This window comes from Felis catus, chromosome C2, assembly GCF_018350175.1.
Source record: "Felis catus isolate Fca126 chromosome C2, F.catus_Fca126_mat1.0, whole genome shotgun sequence".
Lineage (NCBI taxonomy): Eukaryota > Metazoa > Chordata > Mammalia > Carnivora > Felidae > Felis > Felis catus.
In genome coordinates, this window is record NC_058376.1 from 9578864 (window position 1) to 9597321 (window position 18458).

Consider the following 18458-nt stretch of genomic DNA (forward strand, 5'->3'; position numbering starts at 1 on the left):
TATTTTTTAAAATTTACACCCAAATTAGTTAGCATATAGTGCAACAATGATTTCAGGAGTCGATTCCTTAGTGCCCCTTCCCCATTTAGCCCATCCCCCTCCCACAACCCCTCCAGCAACCCTCAGTTTGTTCTCCATATTTATGAGTCTCTTCGGTTTTGTCCCCCTCCCTGTTTTTATATTATTTTTGCTTCCCTTCCCTCATGTTCATCTGTTTTGTCTCTTAAAGTCCTCATATGAGTGAAGTCGTATGATATTTGTCTTTCTCTGACTGACTAGTTTCACTTAGCATGATACTCTCCAGTTCCATCCATGTAGTTGCAAATGGCAAGATTTCATTCTTTTTGATTGCCGAGTAATACTCCATTATATGTGTGTATGTGTGTATGTGTGTGTGTGTATGTATGTGTGTGTGTGTGTGTGTGTGTGTGTGTGTGTATATATATATATATATATATATATATACCACATCTTCTTTATCCATTCATCCATCAATGGACATTTGGGCTCTTTCCATACTCTGGCTATTGCTGATAGTGCTGCTAAAAACATTGGGGTACATGTGACCCTATGAATCAGCACTCCTGTATCCTTTGGGTAAATTCCTAGTGGTGCAATTTCTGGGTCATAGGGTAGTTCTATTTTTAGTTTTTTGAGGAACCTCCATACTGTTTTCTAGAGTGGCTGCACCAGCTTGCATTGCCACATTTCATCCCATTTTAATAAGAAATCCAAAATGTAGGGGTTTGAAAGCATTCCAGTGACAATTACTATTGATAAAAGCTCTTTTTTTTAAAACTTCTAAAAGACTTACATTGAATGAAAAGGATATTAATTTAACTTTCTAAAGGCTTTTTGAAGTAAAAATTTATTTCTAGAACTCAACGTTTGGTATACAAGAACACCTGTTAATGTTTTTCAAACGGTGTTCCTTTCTCAAAAATTAAATTAAGCATATATTTCCATCTTGAAATCTGGAATCTTTCTGTTTTTGGTATTTTGGTATTTGGAAAAAGGCAGAAAGTTTTTAAAATCTATGGATGCATAAGTTTTTTAACTTTCTTTTTCTGCTCTGGATTCCATAAATTATGAAAGTCATAGCTCAGAAGCAGCACTAAAGGGGAGACAGGATTTCTGTTCACTGTTCCTTTCCTTGCCCTCCTGTTCATGTCCCAGCTGTCAGACTGCTCACATTATTCCGAGTTCACTGGTGTGTCTAAGTGCCTCAAAGCAAGTTGACACAATGCTCCTGGAATCTGGCTTGCCAGGAGCCACAGGCACTGTGTAAGCAGGGCTGGCCTGGGCAATGTGCTAAGAGGACGCTGGCCTGCAGGGTTCTTCTCCTTGATGGTGGATACTCTGTCACCACCCAGTCCTCTGATGCTGAGACCTTCATGGGACTCTGGGCTGCTCATCGCTGGCTTCTACCCAAGACTAGCCTCCCTGAGCCCAAGCCCCATGTCCTGGACCTTGCCTTCCTGTAATTTCACTGAGTTCTCTGTTAACTGAAAAATCTGCATCTGTATGAAAGCAGATGACGTGTGGAAAATGACCTTGATGTATTGGTAGCCTCTAATACCCTGCCAGGCAGGCTATCCCAGCTGTCATGGAACAGGAAGTTTCACAGACCAATTGAGATGCTTAAATCACACAGTTTATTCAATCAATTCAAAACATACCATGAAAAGCAACAAGAAACTGATGGGGTAGTGAACGCACCTGGCACCATACTTCCAGGATTCTAGAATCCTGGGCTGTTTTTTGACCCTGTATCTGCTGCATCAGCCTTCCCTGACAATGATGTGATTACAAGGACTAGAGTGGAAGTTAAACAAGGGGGCCCAGTGGATGGAAGGTGCTGTAACCAGCACATACTTGGATATCTATTGGGAAGATATCCGGCCAATGGCTGTAGGTCACCAATTAACCTGCTTAGTGGCTGTTTTAGGCAGAATACTGACCCCCAAAGATGTCCTTGTCTTAGTCCTTAGAATTATGGATATATAACTTCATACGGCAAAGGGAACTTTGCAGATGTGATAAAGGAGCTTGAAATGGGGGGATTATCTTGGATTATCTGCTGGGCCTGGTGTAGTGACAGGAGGCCTTTGGGGATAGTGGGAGGCAGGGAGGTCAGAGTTAGAGAAGATGTGATAATGGAAACAGAGTCAGAGAGATAGATGTCTGTTTAAAGATGCTACACCGCTGGCCCTGAAGATGAAGGAAGGAACCATAAGCCAAGGCATGCAGGTGGTGTCTTGAATTTGGAAAAGCCAAGTGTGAATGGACTAACTTGTGTCCTCCACCTCTGTTGAATTCATATGGTGAAGTCCTCACCTCCAGTACCTCAGAATGTGACCATATTTGGAGATAAGGTCTTTGCAGAGGAAATTAAGCTAAAATGAGGTCACTAGGGTAGTCCCTAATCCTATATGATTGATGTATTTATAAGAAGAGGAAGATTTGGACACAAACAAGGACAAAGGGGAAGAGCATATGAAAATATAAGGAGGAGATGGCCATCTACAAGCCAGAAGTCTGGAATAGATCCTTTCCTGAAGGCCCCCAGAAGGAATCTATACTGTTGACATCTTGATCTTGGACTTCCAGCCTCCAGAACTGTGAGACAATAAATTTCTGTTGTTTAGGCCTCAAGTCTGTGGTATTTTGTTACACGGCCCTAGCAAACTAATACACCCAAGGGAACAAATTCTTCCCTGGAGCCACCATAAGGTAATGGAGGCATGTCGGCACCTTGGTTTTCGCCCAATGAGACCTACATTAGACTTCTGACATCCAGAACCATAAGATAATAAATTCAGTTCTTTTAAGTTGCTAAGTTTGTGGTAGTTATAGAAATAATGGGAAACTAATATGGTGACTGTGGGTTTAATGCGTGTGTGTGTTTAAAGATTTTATTTTTAAGTAATCTCTGCACCCAGCGTGGGGCTTGAAATCACAACTCTGAGATCAAGAGTCACATGCTTTACCGACTGAGGCAGCCAGGCACCACAAAAAAGTGTGTTTTTTGAGCACAGAGCACATATGGGGCCAGAATGGGACCATAATGGATATCATCAATGAATGACCAATTGAGGGATGAAAAAGCTATTAGCCTGAAGGTTTCATGATCTGGATCTTATGACTTGATTCTTATACTTCATTTTATCTACTGGTAACACTTGTTTGTTCCACCTCCCTTTTAAGAGAATAACTTCAATCTATTCTATCTTTACATGTTCTATATGGCTAACTTATTATTTCTACAGCATATCTTCTGGATTGTGCTATATGCTTACTCGCTGCCTGTGGTTAACACATCAATTTACTTAACACATCAATGTGTTTCACCTGCTTCGCACAAGCCACTGGCTTCCTAACTGTATAAGTAATATGTTCTTTGAGTTCCATCCATCCCATCTATTTTTCTTTCTCCTGTAATTGTACTGAATATTTTTTTTTAAGTTTTTTTTCAACGTTTTTCATTTATTTTGGGACAGAGAGAGACAGAGCATGAACGGGGGAGGGGCAGAGAGAGAGGGAGACACAGAATCGGAAACAGGATCCAGGCTCCGAGCCATCAGCCCAGAGCCCGATGCGGGGCTCGAACTCACGGACCGCGAGATCGTGACCTGGCTGAAGTCGGACACTTAACCGACTGCGCCACCCAGGCGCCCCTGTACTGAATATTTTAAAAATAACATATCGAACATGTGTTACTGCTACTGTATTCCTAGGGTGCTAATACATGAACAGTATTTACATTTAGAAATAGAGGGCTCTATACAGTGCTACATCCTGGCTTTGGCTTGGGGGAGTTCTGTGGCACATGAAAGTTATCAATCTCTTCTTCCTTATTCTTCTCCCTCCCCAGTTAGGATCTTCTTTAAGACTCTGGTCAGAGTCTATGGCTATTTCCAAGCTATGTTGGCAGAGGTGACACCTGAGCCAGAGATCATCTGCCCCAAAACATAAAATATTTCCTATCTGATGAAAAAGTTTGCTGACCCTTACTCTTGAGCCCCACGAAAGAAATATTACTATTTCAATTTCACATTTGAAGACACCAAGACTCTGGAAGGTTGTTTGCTTTCCTCAGGTCCCAACCAACCGGAGATGGGCAGTGCCAGGGTTCAGCTTCAGAACCCGGGCTGTTTCCAGCACACCGTGCTGCTTTAGGGGAACTTGTCCTTTAGCTTGTCTGGTCTACTTTTCCTGCCTTAGAAAGGTGATTTTGACCTGTCTTAATGACCTAATCATGTTTCTGATCTCTCTTCCAACTTGGCAAACTCACATCCAATACATCATACTTGTTTGGGTCTTAGCTATCTTCTGATTTATTACGAATCCGGTAAACAGTTCTTTTATTCTGTCATTTGCAGTTGTTGATGAAAGAGCTAAGATTGTGTAGAGTAAAAATGTGATCTTCTGTGAAGTGATGCTGGTTATGTATCCAGAGTGAATCATTAAAGTAAAATAATAATAATAAAAAAACCCTTTTAATGTTGAAATAACTGGATTTACAGAAGAGTCGGAAAGTGGCCGTTCTTACATACTCTTTAACCAGCTTCGCTTCATGTCAGCATCTTATCTAACCATGGCTTACTTAGCAACACCGTGAAATTGATGTTGGTGCCCTAGTATTACTTAGACCGCAGACTTTGTTCTGGTATTACTAGGTTTTCCACTAATGTCCTTTTTCTATTAAGAACCTAATCCAGGATACCATGTTGAATTTAGTCATTATGTCTCCTTTGTTTTCTCCAATCTGTGGCAGTTTCTCAGTCTTCCCTTACCTTTTATGACCTTGACATTGCTGAAGAGTACTGCTGGTCGAGTATTTCAGAGAATGTCCTTTAGCTTGAGTTTGTCTGACATTTTCTCATGATTAGACTGGGGTTATGGAGTTTGGGGAAGAATACCACAGAGATAAAGTGCCTTTATCATTGAATCATTTCAGGAATACACAATATCAATATGACATATCATTGGTGATGTTAATCTTGGTCACTGGGTTGGTTGAATAATTTTCAATGATTAATCAACAATATTATGTCACACCCATTTTGTATTCAGCATGATGCTAGGCACTTACTGGGTGAGATAATTGATAAATCGAAAAGAAAAGAATTCACACAAGGGTTAGAAAGAGCTTTATAACAGGTACAAGGAAATTATTAAGGCCTCAAAGAGATGAGTAGAGAAAGAATAGGCAAGTCACAAGGGAAAAAAGTATACATTTGAAAAATACATGAAAGGGGTGCCTGGGTGGCTCAGTCAGTTAAATGTCCCACTTCAGCTCAGATCATGATCTCACGGTTTGTGAGTTCGAGGCCCACGTTGGGCTCCGTGCTGACAGCTCAGAGCCTGGAGCCTACTGCAGATTCTATATCTCCCTTTCTATCTGCCCCTTCCCCGCTCATGCTCTGTCTCTCTCTCTCCTTCAAAAATAAATAAACATTAAAAAATTTTTAAAAAATACATGAAAAATGTCTTCAGGGGTAAACACAATAACTATCATATCATTATAATATTCATTATAAATATGGGACACAAATGAAAATATTAATTAGAAAGGTGGTATAACCAGTTGTTAGTATGATTACAATTATTTAAAAATATGTAGAGTGAAAAAGACTAAATCATAGAATATAAATGTTAATAATGATTGTCTGGATGATGAGTTTGTACATGACTGGTTTTCTTCTTTTGGCTTTTCTATATTTGTGGGAAAACTTAACGCTAAGCTGTAGTAACCAAAAGTCGAGTAGGGTAGTGGAAAGAACACCAATGTTGGAGTCAAACATGGTTTGAGTCTTTGCTCTGTTATTTAAAGGCCTCGTGAACTTGGGTAAGTTTGCACCTTGGTTGCCTGAGATACCAAATTGGAATCATGAAATAATTTTGTGGGATGTTTGGGAGAAAACGAAATGATATAATACATTTGGAAGCACTTGGCACTAGTTATATTTAATTGTCTCTTTCTTAAAAGTCATGGCACCTGCCTTTGGGATTTTTATACTCTCTTTAGAGGCAAGGTTGAAATACGCTCACGGAATGACAGGATGGGAGGTGAGAGCCTCACTGCCTCTGTTGCAGGATCTCCGGAGAGGTGGAGAAAAGGGTGGAAGAAAATCCATGAATGTTCTAAGGGGTGGGTGGGACTTCAGCATTCGTTCAACAACCAATGCATCACATGTGCCAAATCCTGTTCTGATCATTTTGGGTGGACCAGGCATTGTTCTGGGAACTGGTGATAGAGGGGAGAACAGATTAGACAAAAGTGCCCGCTTTCATGGAGCGCACACTCTAGTGCAGGGAGACAGAGAAAAGATGAGCAGGCCGCGTGTGTGTCAGCGCTATGGAGGACAACACAGCAGGATGCGTGTTTTAGGCGAGGTGACTAAGGTGCTGAGGGCTCACATACGAAGATTCGCAGGCTATCTCCTCGCCCTCGATGCTCGCTGGGGAAGAGAATCTTAAAAGCAGAATGATTATGAGTGAGCAGGGTAAGTGCTATTCTACAAACCTGAGACCTGTGGGGAGGGTAAGAAAGATGGGCTGTCTTTGCCTGGGGAGTTAGGGAAGTCTTCACAGAAGAGGTGATGCTCCAGCAGAGCCCTTAAGTGGGGGTCGCAGTTCCCTAGGCAGAGAAGAGGAGGAGGGTGCCCGCATGGAGGGGAGATGTCCCGGGCCCTGGAGTGTGCTCAGCCGTGGAGGCTTGCAGGGCTCTCTGGAGTGTCGGGAACATAGGATGGGCGGAGAAATGGATAAGTGGGGGCCCTGGACATGAAGAGCTTCCTCCTACCATACCCGGAAGTTTCGGATGTCAACCTGTACATGAGGGGGGTTACGGAGTTCTTTTAAGCAGGGGGTGCCAAAACATTCCAGCGTTGTCAATGGTAAGGACGGTGACTTCAGTAACTGAGGTCTAGCAGAGAGTGGCAGGGAAGGCTGGGAGGAGAAGGGGAGACGAAGGTGAGGAGGGAGAGAGCGAAGGAGGGGATGGCACCCAGCTCAGGTGGGGGCGCAAAGGCTGAGGGTCTGTGGGAGCCCCTGGGGGAGGGTCCAGTGCAGCCGGGTGGTCATGTGAGGCTGAGCCCAGGGCAAGTCAGGAGCAGATGTCTAGATTGGTGCGCCCCCCAATAACGTAGCTGTATCTGCCTTCCTAGGGCAGTTGACTCCCCCTTCCCCGCCCCAATATTTTTGATTAAGACTCCATCTAATTTTGAAAACATAAAATCTTGAAAAAATCAAAATGAATGATACCCCCTTTACTCCTCTGTAACTTGGAGCCCGTGGCTTCTCTTCCAAGGAAGGTAGGCAAATACGAGAGTGTATGTTCTCTGGCAGCTCTTGCTGGCTAATGCTCAGCTAGGTTTTCTGCTTGTGGGCTTTCAAAGTATCACTGCACAGAAGTATTTTTTGGTTTAGGAAATTAAAGTAGGAACATGGACTCACGGAAGCCAAGGTCATCCCTTTCTCCCGACTCCACAACCCTCCCTTTTTAGAAGCATGTATTTTCTGTACGTGTTTCTAGCCTTCAGAAATAACTCTTGGCCATTCTCTTCAGCTTACAAATCCCCAAGGCGTGCCTGTTTGAACGCATGCAGTGTATTATTTCTGCGGGGCCTCGTCCCCTTTCCTTCCAAGTCGGCTCCGCTTCCTGACCCGAAGCGCCTACTGACAGGCTCTTTGTTTCAGGACCCCTGAATCCAGAAATTGGCCAACTCTCTTCCACCATTTTGACCTGAGTTATCCATAAGCTTTTTTTCCCCCCTTGATTCCTTTCCTTCTTGGAAGGATGTCTTTTGGCTGCCCTGGTTCTTAAAGGTTGGTGTAGCCCCTCTCCCTTTCACTCTCTCTGGCTGGTGTGGGTGTGTATCGGGGGTGAGGGGGTAACACGCGCATGCGCACGCTCGTGGCTCAGTGACTTTCTCCAGAGACTTCTGGCTGGAGTGAGTGGGTCGAGCTCCCACAGGGAGGAGGGCAGTTTCCTCCCCAAGGGGCAGAGCTGCTCTGACATAGCAGCTTAACTGCCTTGTTAGATGCTGATGTTTTTACTTCTCTTCCTGTTTCAGTTGGAATGAATCACATTTGAAAACATTTCCATCCTTTTAGTGACTACATTGAATAACACATGTTTTTCATTAATATTTACCGTAATCAAACCTGACCTTTTTCTTTTTAAAATGAACACGATTATTTCTGTCATTATCTAGCTTTCTTCAGTCTCCATACTTAGCTTCATAAAATGGATTCCTGCCTAGATAGATTGAGAAGTAGTATTTTTTTAATTTCTGGAGACTCAGAATTCATAAATGGAATAATGAAAACTCTGATGGGGGACACCTGGGTGGCTCTGTCTGTTAAGCGTCTGCCTTCAGCTTAGGTCATGATCTCACGTTTGTGAGTTTGAGCTCCACATTGGGCTCTGTGCTGACAGTGCAGAGCCTGCTTGGGATCTTCTCTCTCCCCTCTCTCTCTGCCTCTACCCTGCTTGCACTCTCTCTCCCAAAATAAATAAATAAATTTAAAGAACTCTTTAAAAAAAAAAAAAAAAGAAATAAAACTCTGATGGAAGAGTGTGGATGATTGGCTAGTAGATTGCTCCAAACTGTTTTCAACTAACTTCCTCCTCAGCTCTCCTCCCCTGAACTATGTTACTTAAAGGGGGTCTCCAACGTTGATTAAAAAAAAAATTTTTTTTTTGAGAGAGCGTAAGCAGGGGAGAGGGACAGAGGGAGGGAGGGAGGGAGAGAGAGAGAGAGAGAGAATCCCAAGTAGGCTCCATACTCAGTGCACAGCCTGACTGGGGGCTTGATCCCATGACCCTGGGATCATAACCTGAGCCAAAATCAAGAGTCAGATGCTCAATGGACTGAGACACCCAGGCACCCTGACTTTTAATTAATACTTTATAACACTTCTTTGAAATGAGACAAATGACCCAGTCTCTCTGTTAAATAATGGAGTTTTGTAATTCTGAGAGCGTATTCTCAGCCGAAATCTTCACCCTCCCTGCTCCTCACCCTCACTCCTTTTGGATGGATAAAGGGAGCATCGTTACAACACAGTGGAATTTCAAGACTGCTACAACATTCCTATTACTGCTTTCATAGTGGTTGGCGGCCATATGCTGTCGAGAAGCTGTTTCAAAGGGGAACTGGACTTACTTCCCTTTTAAGTGAGAGTTGCAGCATGAATGTAGATCAATCACTGTTTCTAGCACAGTCGTATCATCTTTATGAGTGCACTTCCTCAAAGACCTCTGGGCATACACTGAATGTGTTAGGCAGAGCCCTTTCAAAGTCCAGGCGTGTTTTCCGAACAAATGCCAGATTTCCTGGGACTGTTGGTTACCACCCCTTACTCCACAAATATAGTGCATCTAAGATTGTCTGTCTGGATAATCTTGCCTTTTTAGTGTTTACTTAAAGTGGAAATGATGTTATCCAGACCCTGGGTATGAATGAGATCATGTCATGAGGCCTTGCTCTGATGTTGTTTTCTCTTGCCAGTGTAGTGACATCAGGATCTGAAGGCAGATGGGCGGCTTCGATGACATTTTGAAGTCCCTGATGTTTCTAACCCCCCATGATTGTTGAGAAATCACTGGGGAAGTGAGGATGTCATGTAAGGTGGCAGGTCAACCTATGAGTTACTCACAGCCATGGGAAGATACCATGGGACTATTATTAGTGTGCTATGAGAAGACTTCTCTGTTGTTGCTTTATTTTAAAATAGATTTGATTTTTTAGAGAGATTTTAATGCACAGAAAAACTGGGCAGAATGTACAGAGATTTCCCATATGCCTCCTGCCCCAACGTGTGCACAGCCTCTCCCATTCTCAGCATCCCCAACCAGAGTGGGACATTTGTTACAACTGATGAGCCTACATTGACACATCATAATCATCCAAAGTCTATAGTTTACATTAGAGTTCACTCTTGGTGTCGTACATTCTGTGGGTTTTGGCGAAGGCATGATTACATGTATCCTTCATTATAGTACCCTACAGAGTAGCTTCACTGTTTTCCTTTTTAAAATTTATTTTCCTATGTACAGATTGAAAAGGTCCTATCTAAAAAGATGAATAGTTGAATTCTACCTTTCTGCTAAGATTTTAAGCAGGAGGATGTTTTTCATGAAAGTCTCATGAATATGGATGTTCTCTGACAAAAGGGTTCCATGACCGTATGGTTTTGGGAAATGCTGGGGAAAAATATGATGGAGTCATCCGCAGAATATTTACACTGCTATTCTGGTTCTGACATACAAATATATGTTGTCTAAATCAACTAAATTACCTAATTAAAGCTAAATTTCACTTCTGAGAAGTTGGTGGAAAACCTAACCATGAACATCCTAACAATCTGTCCTCATATCTGTTTTTTTTTTTTTTTTAGGTTTATTTATTTATTTTGAGAGACAGAAAGAGAGAGAGAGAGTGTGAGTGAGCAAGCAGGGGAGGAGGGGCAGGGAGAGGGAGAGAGTGGATCCCAAGCAGGCTCCACCCTGTCAGCGCAGAGCCCAACACTGGGCTCTATCTCACGAACCATGAGATCATGACCTAAGCTGAAATCAACAGTCAGATGCTTAACCGACTGAGCCACTCAGGCGCCCCTCCTCATATCTGTTTTTAAATGAATATCCCTTTAAGAATTTTATCCATTCATTTGCTTATTTGTTCATTTAATAAGTATCTCTTTTGTGCCTCGTCTGTGCCAACACTTAGGGGCACACAGCGCCTGAACACAAGGAAGAATGTGGCAGAGGTGGCTGGTAACCATTGCCCTTTTTTCTTTAGTAATGTTGGGTGCACGGCAATGCAGGGCAAAAGTTGTCTCCCAGCTTCCCTTGCAATGGGAAGTACTGTGTGACTATGTTCTGGTCAAGGGAATGTGGCCTTGGGGTTCTGTGTGCAGGGCTATCATTTGGCCTGTATGCATTGGCCTAGGTATACGCAAGTCAGTGGGTGGCAAAATGGAAACCGTGTGTTTTGAATGACAGAGCAATAAGACAGGATGAGCCTGGGACTTTGAGGCTATGGAGCACGATGACAGCCTGTAAATATGTATGATCAGATCATTATGCCAAATAAATTAACCTCTATCAGTTTAAGTCACTGTTACTATGGCCTTTGTAACGGCAGCCAGACCCGTAAACTAACTGAAGCAGAAAGGATTTCTGCTGATCAGATGTTGTCATAAGATCAGGCAGTTGAGATATTTAGGAACCCTCCAAGTCAAACAGTGTCCAATGGCCATCTGAGTCTATAAAAAAGGCCTGACTATAGTAAGGGGATATTGAATATTGCTCTGCTATTCAAAATACATGGTTTCCATTTTGCCACCTATTGACTTGTGTATACCTAGGCCAATAATTTCTTAAACTTCTCATATCCACATGTTGAGAGAAGGAAAGACCCAGGGAACTGAGGTTCTTTTAAGTGAACCTCACTTTTTTTTTCCTTACTATTTTTTGCTAAGAAACCTAGAGAAATAAGGCCAATTTTTCATATTACAGTTGAATCTTTCCAGTTAGCTCAGGGTACGCAGGCACTTGACGTGGATCCAAAGGCTTTAAAATAACCAAAACTGATGTTCCCAATTCCTTCTATATATCTTTGTAAAACAAATTCTGGCATTGCAAACTTCCTTTTACCAACATGCTACCTCTATCCACATAGTGGGCTTAGGTAAACATACGAGTATATATTTAGATGTGGGTTAGGCATGAAATTGCTTTTTCTTCCTAAATAAGGCGTAGAAAAACCTCGATTCATTACTAACTGTGACATTTTAGATCTGAGTAGACAAAAAGGAGCATGTGAAAATGTGCTAAGCTTCCACATAGTTAACAAGATGTCACTTTGTGAGAGAATTTTCATAATTAATGAACCAGTTCAATTTGCTCTGCCATTTGACTTTGATTAATATGTCGTGGACTGTTCCCACTGGGACTCTATCCAGTTGGTTTGGGAAGCTCTTATGTCTATAACCCGTGCATGTGCATGGATCAAAGTGCTGGCATTCAATACCTGCCTCGTTAGGTCAGGGAACAGCCATGTAAACTCAGTGACAATGCCTGAGGTCCTGCAGCAAGCCACCACATGGCCCAGATGGACAAACTGACAACAAGAAACATAAAATCGAAGCCAAAACTATTTGGAGAAGGGATTGGACCATGTGTGTATTTTATGGGATCTTAGAAGGTCAATTTATGTAATTAAAACTTTTATTCCTAATTCTGCCATGGATTTGGCAGACTGAATGAGATGACTTTTTTAGCATCATCTTTAAACCACCTGATTAAAATTTGCTTCATTGAAAATTCAGTTTATGGGAATAAATTGTATGACAAGCCATAACAGTGTTTGGTCAGTATATTTTCTGTTTAGAAACCATTGTAGGTATTTCAAAAAAGGAGTTTAATACAGAGAATTTTCAGTACGTATGCGAAGGAGAAAAGTACAGAAGTGGGGAGGTGAGGTTACCCAAAGATTAGTAACTGCAGGAAGCCGCTACCCTCATTGGCTTGAAGAAGCCACAGGGGAACATGTTGAACTCTCCTCTTAGGCTGGCTGAGCCACAAAAGTTGTTGCTGTAAGACTGAGCTGTCTGAGCGGAAGCCCAGAAGCCACAGCTGCCAGCCTGCTGCTGGAGCCACCATTGCCACCGGCACCCTAGAAAGTGGAAAATAACATCTCCCTTACCCCCACCTTTCAATTTGCTACTGGTGCCTCCCACTGGTAGAACCCAACAGGAGGCTGGGTGGCAAGGGAATCTGGGAAATGTAGTTTCCAGGCTTTCGGCTCTGGAGTCAGAGACCAAGATAAAGAAAGGAGGGCGTGGAGCTGAGAAACTAGAGACTCTGGGTGGCACCCAGTTTCCAAGGCCATATCCTGTATAGATTTTAAATTAAAAATTTTTTCCCGTTTATTTGTTGAGAGAGAGAGAGCAAGCGAGCAGGGGAGGAGCAGAGAGAGAGAGGGAGAGAGAGTGAATCCCAGGCAGGCTCTGAGCAGAAATCAAGAGTTGGACACTTAACCTACTGAGCCATCCAGGGACCCTTAAATCATTTAAAAAAAATCATGACAAGTGTACTCTTTAATCCCCATCTGCTATTTCCTCCACCCCCCACTCACCTCACCTCTGGTGAGCATCAGTTTGTTCCCTACAGTTAAGAGTCTGTTTCTCTCTCTCTCTCTCTTTTCCCCTTTGCTTATTTGTTTTGTTTCTTAAATTCCACATATGAGTGAGAGCATATGGTATTTGTTTTTCTCTGACTGGCTTATTTCGCTTAGCATTGTAGTGTCTGGCCCCATCCATGTTGTTGCAAATGGCAAGATTTCATTCTCTTTTATGGATGAGTGATATTCCATTGCATATATACACCACATCTTCTTTATCCATTCATCAGCCGACGGACTCTTGGGCAGCTTCTGTAATTTGGCTGTGGTAAATAATGCTGCAATAAACATAGGGGTGCATGTATCCCTTCGAATTAGAGTTTTTGTATTGTTTGGGTAAATACCCAGTAGTGTGATCCTAGGATTGTAGGGTAGTTCTATTTTGAATATATATTTTAAAAATTCTATATTTGGGACAGAGAGAGGTAGAGCATGAACAGAGGAGGGGCAGAGAGACGGAGACAGAATCCGAAGCAGGCTCCAGGCTCCGAGCTGTCAACAAAGAGCCCGACGCGGGGCTCCATCTCGGACCTTTAACTGACAGCCACCCAGGTGCCCCAGGGTAGTTCTATTTTTAATTTTTGGAGAAAACTCCATACTCTTCCATATTCTGTATAGATTTAAAGTAGCTGCATAGCACTTGATTAAATTAATAAATTAGTAACATTTTATTATTGGCCAAGATATCACATCTTTAAATCCTCCTCTGTGAAATTATATACAATCATAATCTAGCATATACATACAATTCTGAAGTTATATGGGTGCTAGTGGATACTATATTTAAAACGTTCACGTTAATATTTAGTCACACTAGTTATCCAACTGGGTTTATTGGTAAGAAACAAGCCTGAAACTGTCATTTATATCTATGCCTTGACCACGCCCAAACTATCTTCCTACAATAACCCAAAAGGATCACATTTAAACAGAAAAGATAGTAAAAAAAAGATAGTTTATACCTCATTTATCTTCCATTTCAGATAAGAACCCAGGTGGCCCCTTCCTGGACAGATATAATCCCAAAGGCAACCCCAGCCCCACAATGCCTTGGAGAGATATAACAGCAGCACCTATTCCCTCCTGGTGGTCTTTCTGGTGGTCAAAGAAAGAAAGGACATTTGAGGGAATAGACACAATCCTTTGCCCATTTTGTGGCTCAGCAGTGTTATATAGGAAAGCCAGTAATACAAAAGAAGAAAAAAAAGCTTAGTGGCATTGTATAAATAGGACTGGATGATTTTCTGTTATGAATTCATTCCTATCTCTTCATGTGGGTCTGGGAAATGTGTCTGGAGGGCATTTTCCTCCTTGGCTGGAGGTGACTTAACAGACTGGCAATTAGTGTCATTACAAGCACAATCACATAGCTGGAAGACCTGGGTGATGGCTCACTCCTAAGCAGCGTGGGACAAGCGGGAGCTGTTGAGACCACACTGAGAAGCCAGGGAACTGCAGACAAGTAATCTGCTGGGGGAAAAGGCCCCTTTGATCTTCATACCAGACAGCAATTTCAGCAGAAGCAGAGTCGACTTGGTATTTTTTTTTTTTATTGCGGCGGGAGAGAGGCAGTAAAGTTGATCTTTAGCTTACCTGCACCTTACGCTGTGTGATGAAAAACATTTGTGTTTTACTTAAATAGAAATGGTCTGAATATTTAATAAAGGCCAATAATTTGTTATTCGATGTTTTCAATCATGTGGCCAATTTCAGCTCATATAATGTTGGATGCTGGCCGGGCAACTTAAGTCTGGTAATGGCTATTTTCTTTTGGTCCTTGGGGTGGACTGCCAAAATTCAAACATTTTCGTTAAATTCGGTACAGTGCTTGCCTTCGGATTCCCCTGGAAGCATCCAAGTCAGCCTCTAGGGAGAGAACAGATCTGTATGTGTGCTCTTGGAAATGCTTCTGGGTTATTGTTATGCTGATTTGAAACACCAGAGAAGCTGCTTCTATAGAGAATGGTCCAAGGAAGAAAGCGGGTTTGGATGAAGGGCATCCGCTCATGTCTTTTGTCCTGGTTGCAAGACAAGCATCTCATCATGAGGCATTCTGACATGGCCAGAATCTGTGGCTGACTCAGTTCCTTAGGAAAACGTTAACAGAAGTTGCAAGAGGACCCGTCTGTGAATCTTCCCAGCTGAGCACTACTTTAGTTCATCACAATTCACTCGTGTTGGAGTCATGGTTTCCTTTTGAACGAAATAAGTCATGGTGTCTCTAACTGGAGAGGGTGTAGGGTGTTTCTGATAGCCGCTGTTATTTTGATCTCCAGCATGTACCTCCAGGCTCTCAACAAACAAATACTGAGTGAGTGAGCAAAATGAATTTCTGCTTACGGCTACCGATTTCCTGGTAGAACTCCCTTTTTTTCTAGTGTCTACAGGAAATGTCTTCCTCGCTTGTATGCCTGTCTGCCAGGCTTGCCAGTTCTAAGCCGGCCACGGGAGGGGTGGTGTTCCCAGGAATACACCATGTGACATGTCAGGCGGATCAAAGCAAGGATTTCAGGGCTGACTACAAGGGGAAATGGTTAGTAATTAATAAAAGGATGTGGAATTGGTCATGTTGACTGAAAGAGCCCAGAACCTTGGCGAAATGCTTCCAGAGGCTGCCAACATACAAAGAGCGGCTGGGCTGAGTTATGTATGGGCGGAGCTTGCAGGTGTCAATGCCGCTGGGTGAGGGGAGCAGAGTGAGACGTTTCCTTTCACCCAGGCCATGGGCTCACTGATTGTAAGAGCCCCTTCAGCTTTGGTCTTGGTTTCAGTTTGTTTTTAAACGGAGCTTTTAGGGGCCACTGGGGACGTACAAAAACGTGAGAATGATGTTTAATTCTGAGACTCAAGCTGTGGTTTCTCATTGGCCGTATCTTGCTTTTCATTGTTTTGTGTCGGTGTGTTTTGTTTCCAGATTTAGGATCAAAGCAACCTTTCCCTTGAACTTGTCCATTTTCCCCCTCCCTCCCCCGTGTGCGGTCTAATGCATCGATGAAACCAAATAAATCCCCCAGGAATGTGCGAGTCTGCTGGCCACCATAGCTGTAGCCGCTGTATACATTTTTGGTGGCTTGTGGTGGGGAGTAGAGTGTGGAAGAGGAGACGACCCAGATAATGATGTTGGGAAAGAGTGTATTAGAGGTGGGTCCCATCTCAGCAAGGGACTGGTGAGTACTTGTCACGGCGAGTCTCAGTTGACAAAGCTGAGGGCTGTGGAAGCTCTGGATGCAGGTGTGTGTATGTGTGTGTGTGTTCTTGGCAAACAAATCATGGAGCCTCCACAGAAAATTTTCACTGATTGTCTGGGAGACGTCTGAGCTTATAAATTGCCTCAATGAGTTTTTAAGCCATTTTCCCAAGGGAGTGATGATGTCTGATCCCTTCTGCAATCTTCGCGGATATCTCAGGACACATGGTCCCTGCAAGGAGTAGATTCTATGGATCCTAACCAAGCGGCAGTGCAGTTTCTTAACTTCTGAATGATTTTTTTCCCCTTGTTCTTTGCCCTCCTTCAGGCCTCTTCCAGTGCCTGCCAACCTGGTCCAAAAAAACCAATGCCATGGACAACATGGCTAGTTGGGAGAGCAGGGAGTGGGGGGCAGCACTGGACTTGGCTGGTTCATCTTTGGTGGTTTAGAGTGCGGTTTCCAACCTCAGAGCAGATGTTAATGATGGTTTGAAGTAAATAGGACAGATGGTTAAATGATAAGCAATTATGGGCATCAGAGACAAGGGTGTTTGTAAGTTTCTCTCGACTCATCTGTAATTTCAAAACACAAAAATATCTGTTGAGGGGCTGCAAGGCCAATGTGGAGAGCTGTAAGAAATGACAGACAAACGTATGCTGGGTGCCCTCAGGTCTTTACAAAGAAATATCCACATCTTGTGTGGGATACAGGGGATCAGTTATCATTTGCCACAGAATGCCACATAGTAGCACCCCAGAACTCAGTGGCTGAAAATGTAATTAATTGTGATTGCTCATACATCTGCAGGCACAGCTGGGTGGCTGGGAGGGCCCTGCTCCAGCATCTCTCATCCCCACCCTAGGGTTGAGAGGCTAACCACGGGGTAAACTGAGGCGTCTTCTTCCCAGTGATTGTGGAGGTGAAAAAGGAAGATGGAAATGAGTGATGCTGTGTAGGCTTAGGCTGGGAAGCAACACCCTTTCCTTCCACTCACATGCCATGGCCAAGGCAAGTCACATGGCTGAGCCCAAAGTTAGCGGGAGAGAAATACAGTCTGGTCATGAGAAGGCTGGGCAAGGGTGAGGGTGCAGAGAGAGGGGTTAAGATTTGGTCAACTCTTATATATGTGTGTGTGTGTGTGTGTGTGTGTGTGTGTGTGTGTGTGTAGAGAGAGAGAGAGAGAGAGAGAGAGAGAGACTACATTCTACATATAAAATCACATCTCTATAAAAATGTAATTTATAATATAATGATTCCATCCATATATGAGTCTATATTGTATGTATATGTGGTTCCAGTGAGAATGCTCATATCTGGCTTTCCTAGGGTTCCTCTTCGCGCCGTCACTGTGATAGGGTTGAGGTGTTTGTGGCTCCCCTATTAGGTGATGAAAAGAAGAAACATCCTAACCATCTCACCTGTGATTTTATTTTCAATCCCCCGACTAGTGGCACGTCCCAGCCAGCCTCCTGGGTTGGGTGCCTCAGCGGTGTTCAGGAGCAGTGCTCCGAGGCGAGCCGGAAGAGCCAGCCTGCCTTTCAGCCAGAGACGAGAGTCTTCCTGTGAAAGTCCTCGGGGTAAGGACATTTTGTTTCTGGATAGGAAACAGTACTGTGTCCGGGCCAGCCGTCTCTATCCCCACATCCTCCTCGAGGCTCTCCCGGCGGGGACGCGGCTGTCCGGGGCTCTCCTTGCCTAGCCCCCCGCCTGATAACATGCAAGCAAGGAGGCCGCTGGACATAGCGTGAGAAGAGCATGTGACAGTCAATGCGGTCTGCCTTCTCCGTGTCAACCGGGCAACGTCCTGCGAATGTAGGTAAACGTTGCACTTTGCTCTGGATCTCAGTAAATATTAAGGAATGAAGAGGCACTTTTCTGAGCACTAGGAAAAGTCTCTGGGTCGGAGGGGAGACAAAGCACCAGCAGCACAGGAGAAGCAGGGGGCGGTGAGGGCAGGGAGGCATGCTGATGTGACAGCAGGTGAGTAGGAGCCATTTTTAGATAGGGCGGGGATGGACAGCTTCTCCGAGATGCTGTTTACTTTTTTATTTTTATTATCTTACTTTAATTCCAA

At 43.5% G+C, this 18458-nt stretch overlaps 1 protein-coding gene across 1 annotated transcript in view; it reads left to right on the forward strand.

The window, feature by feature from the left end:
• Window positions 1–18178, forward strand: part of SETD4 (SET domain containing 4) — a 145038-nt gene extending 126860 nt beyond the window's left edge. Inside the window, exon 15 of the transcript XR_006584805.1 lies at window positions 17833–18178. The gene's annotated coding sequence lies outside the window, so the exon portion shown is untranslated. The remainder of the gene's footprint in view (window positions 1–17832) is intronic.
• Window positions 18179–18458: the final 280 nt, after the last annotated feature.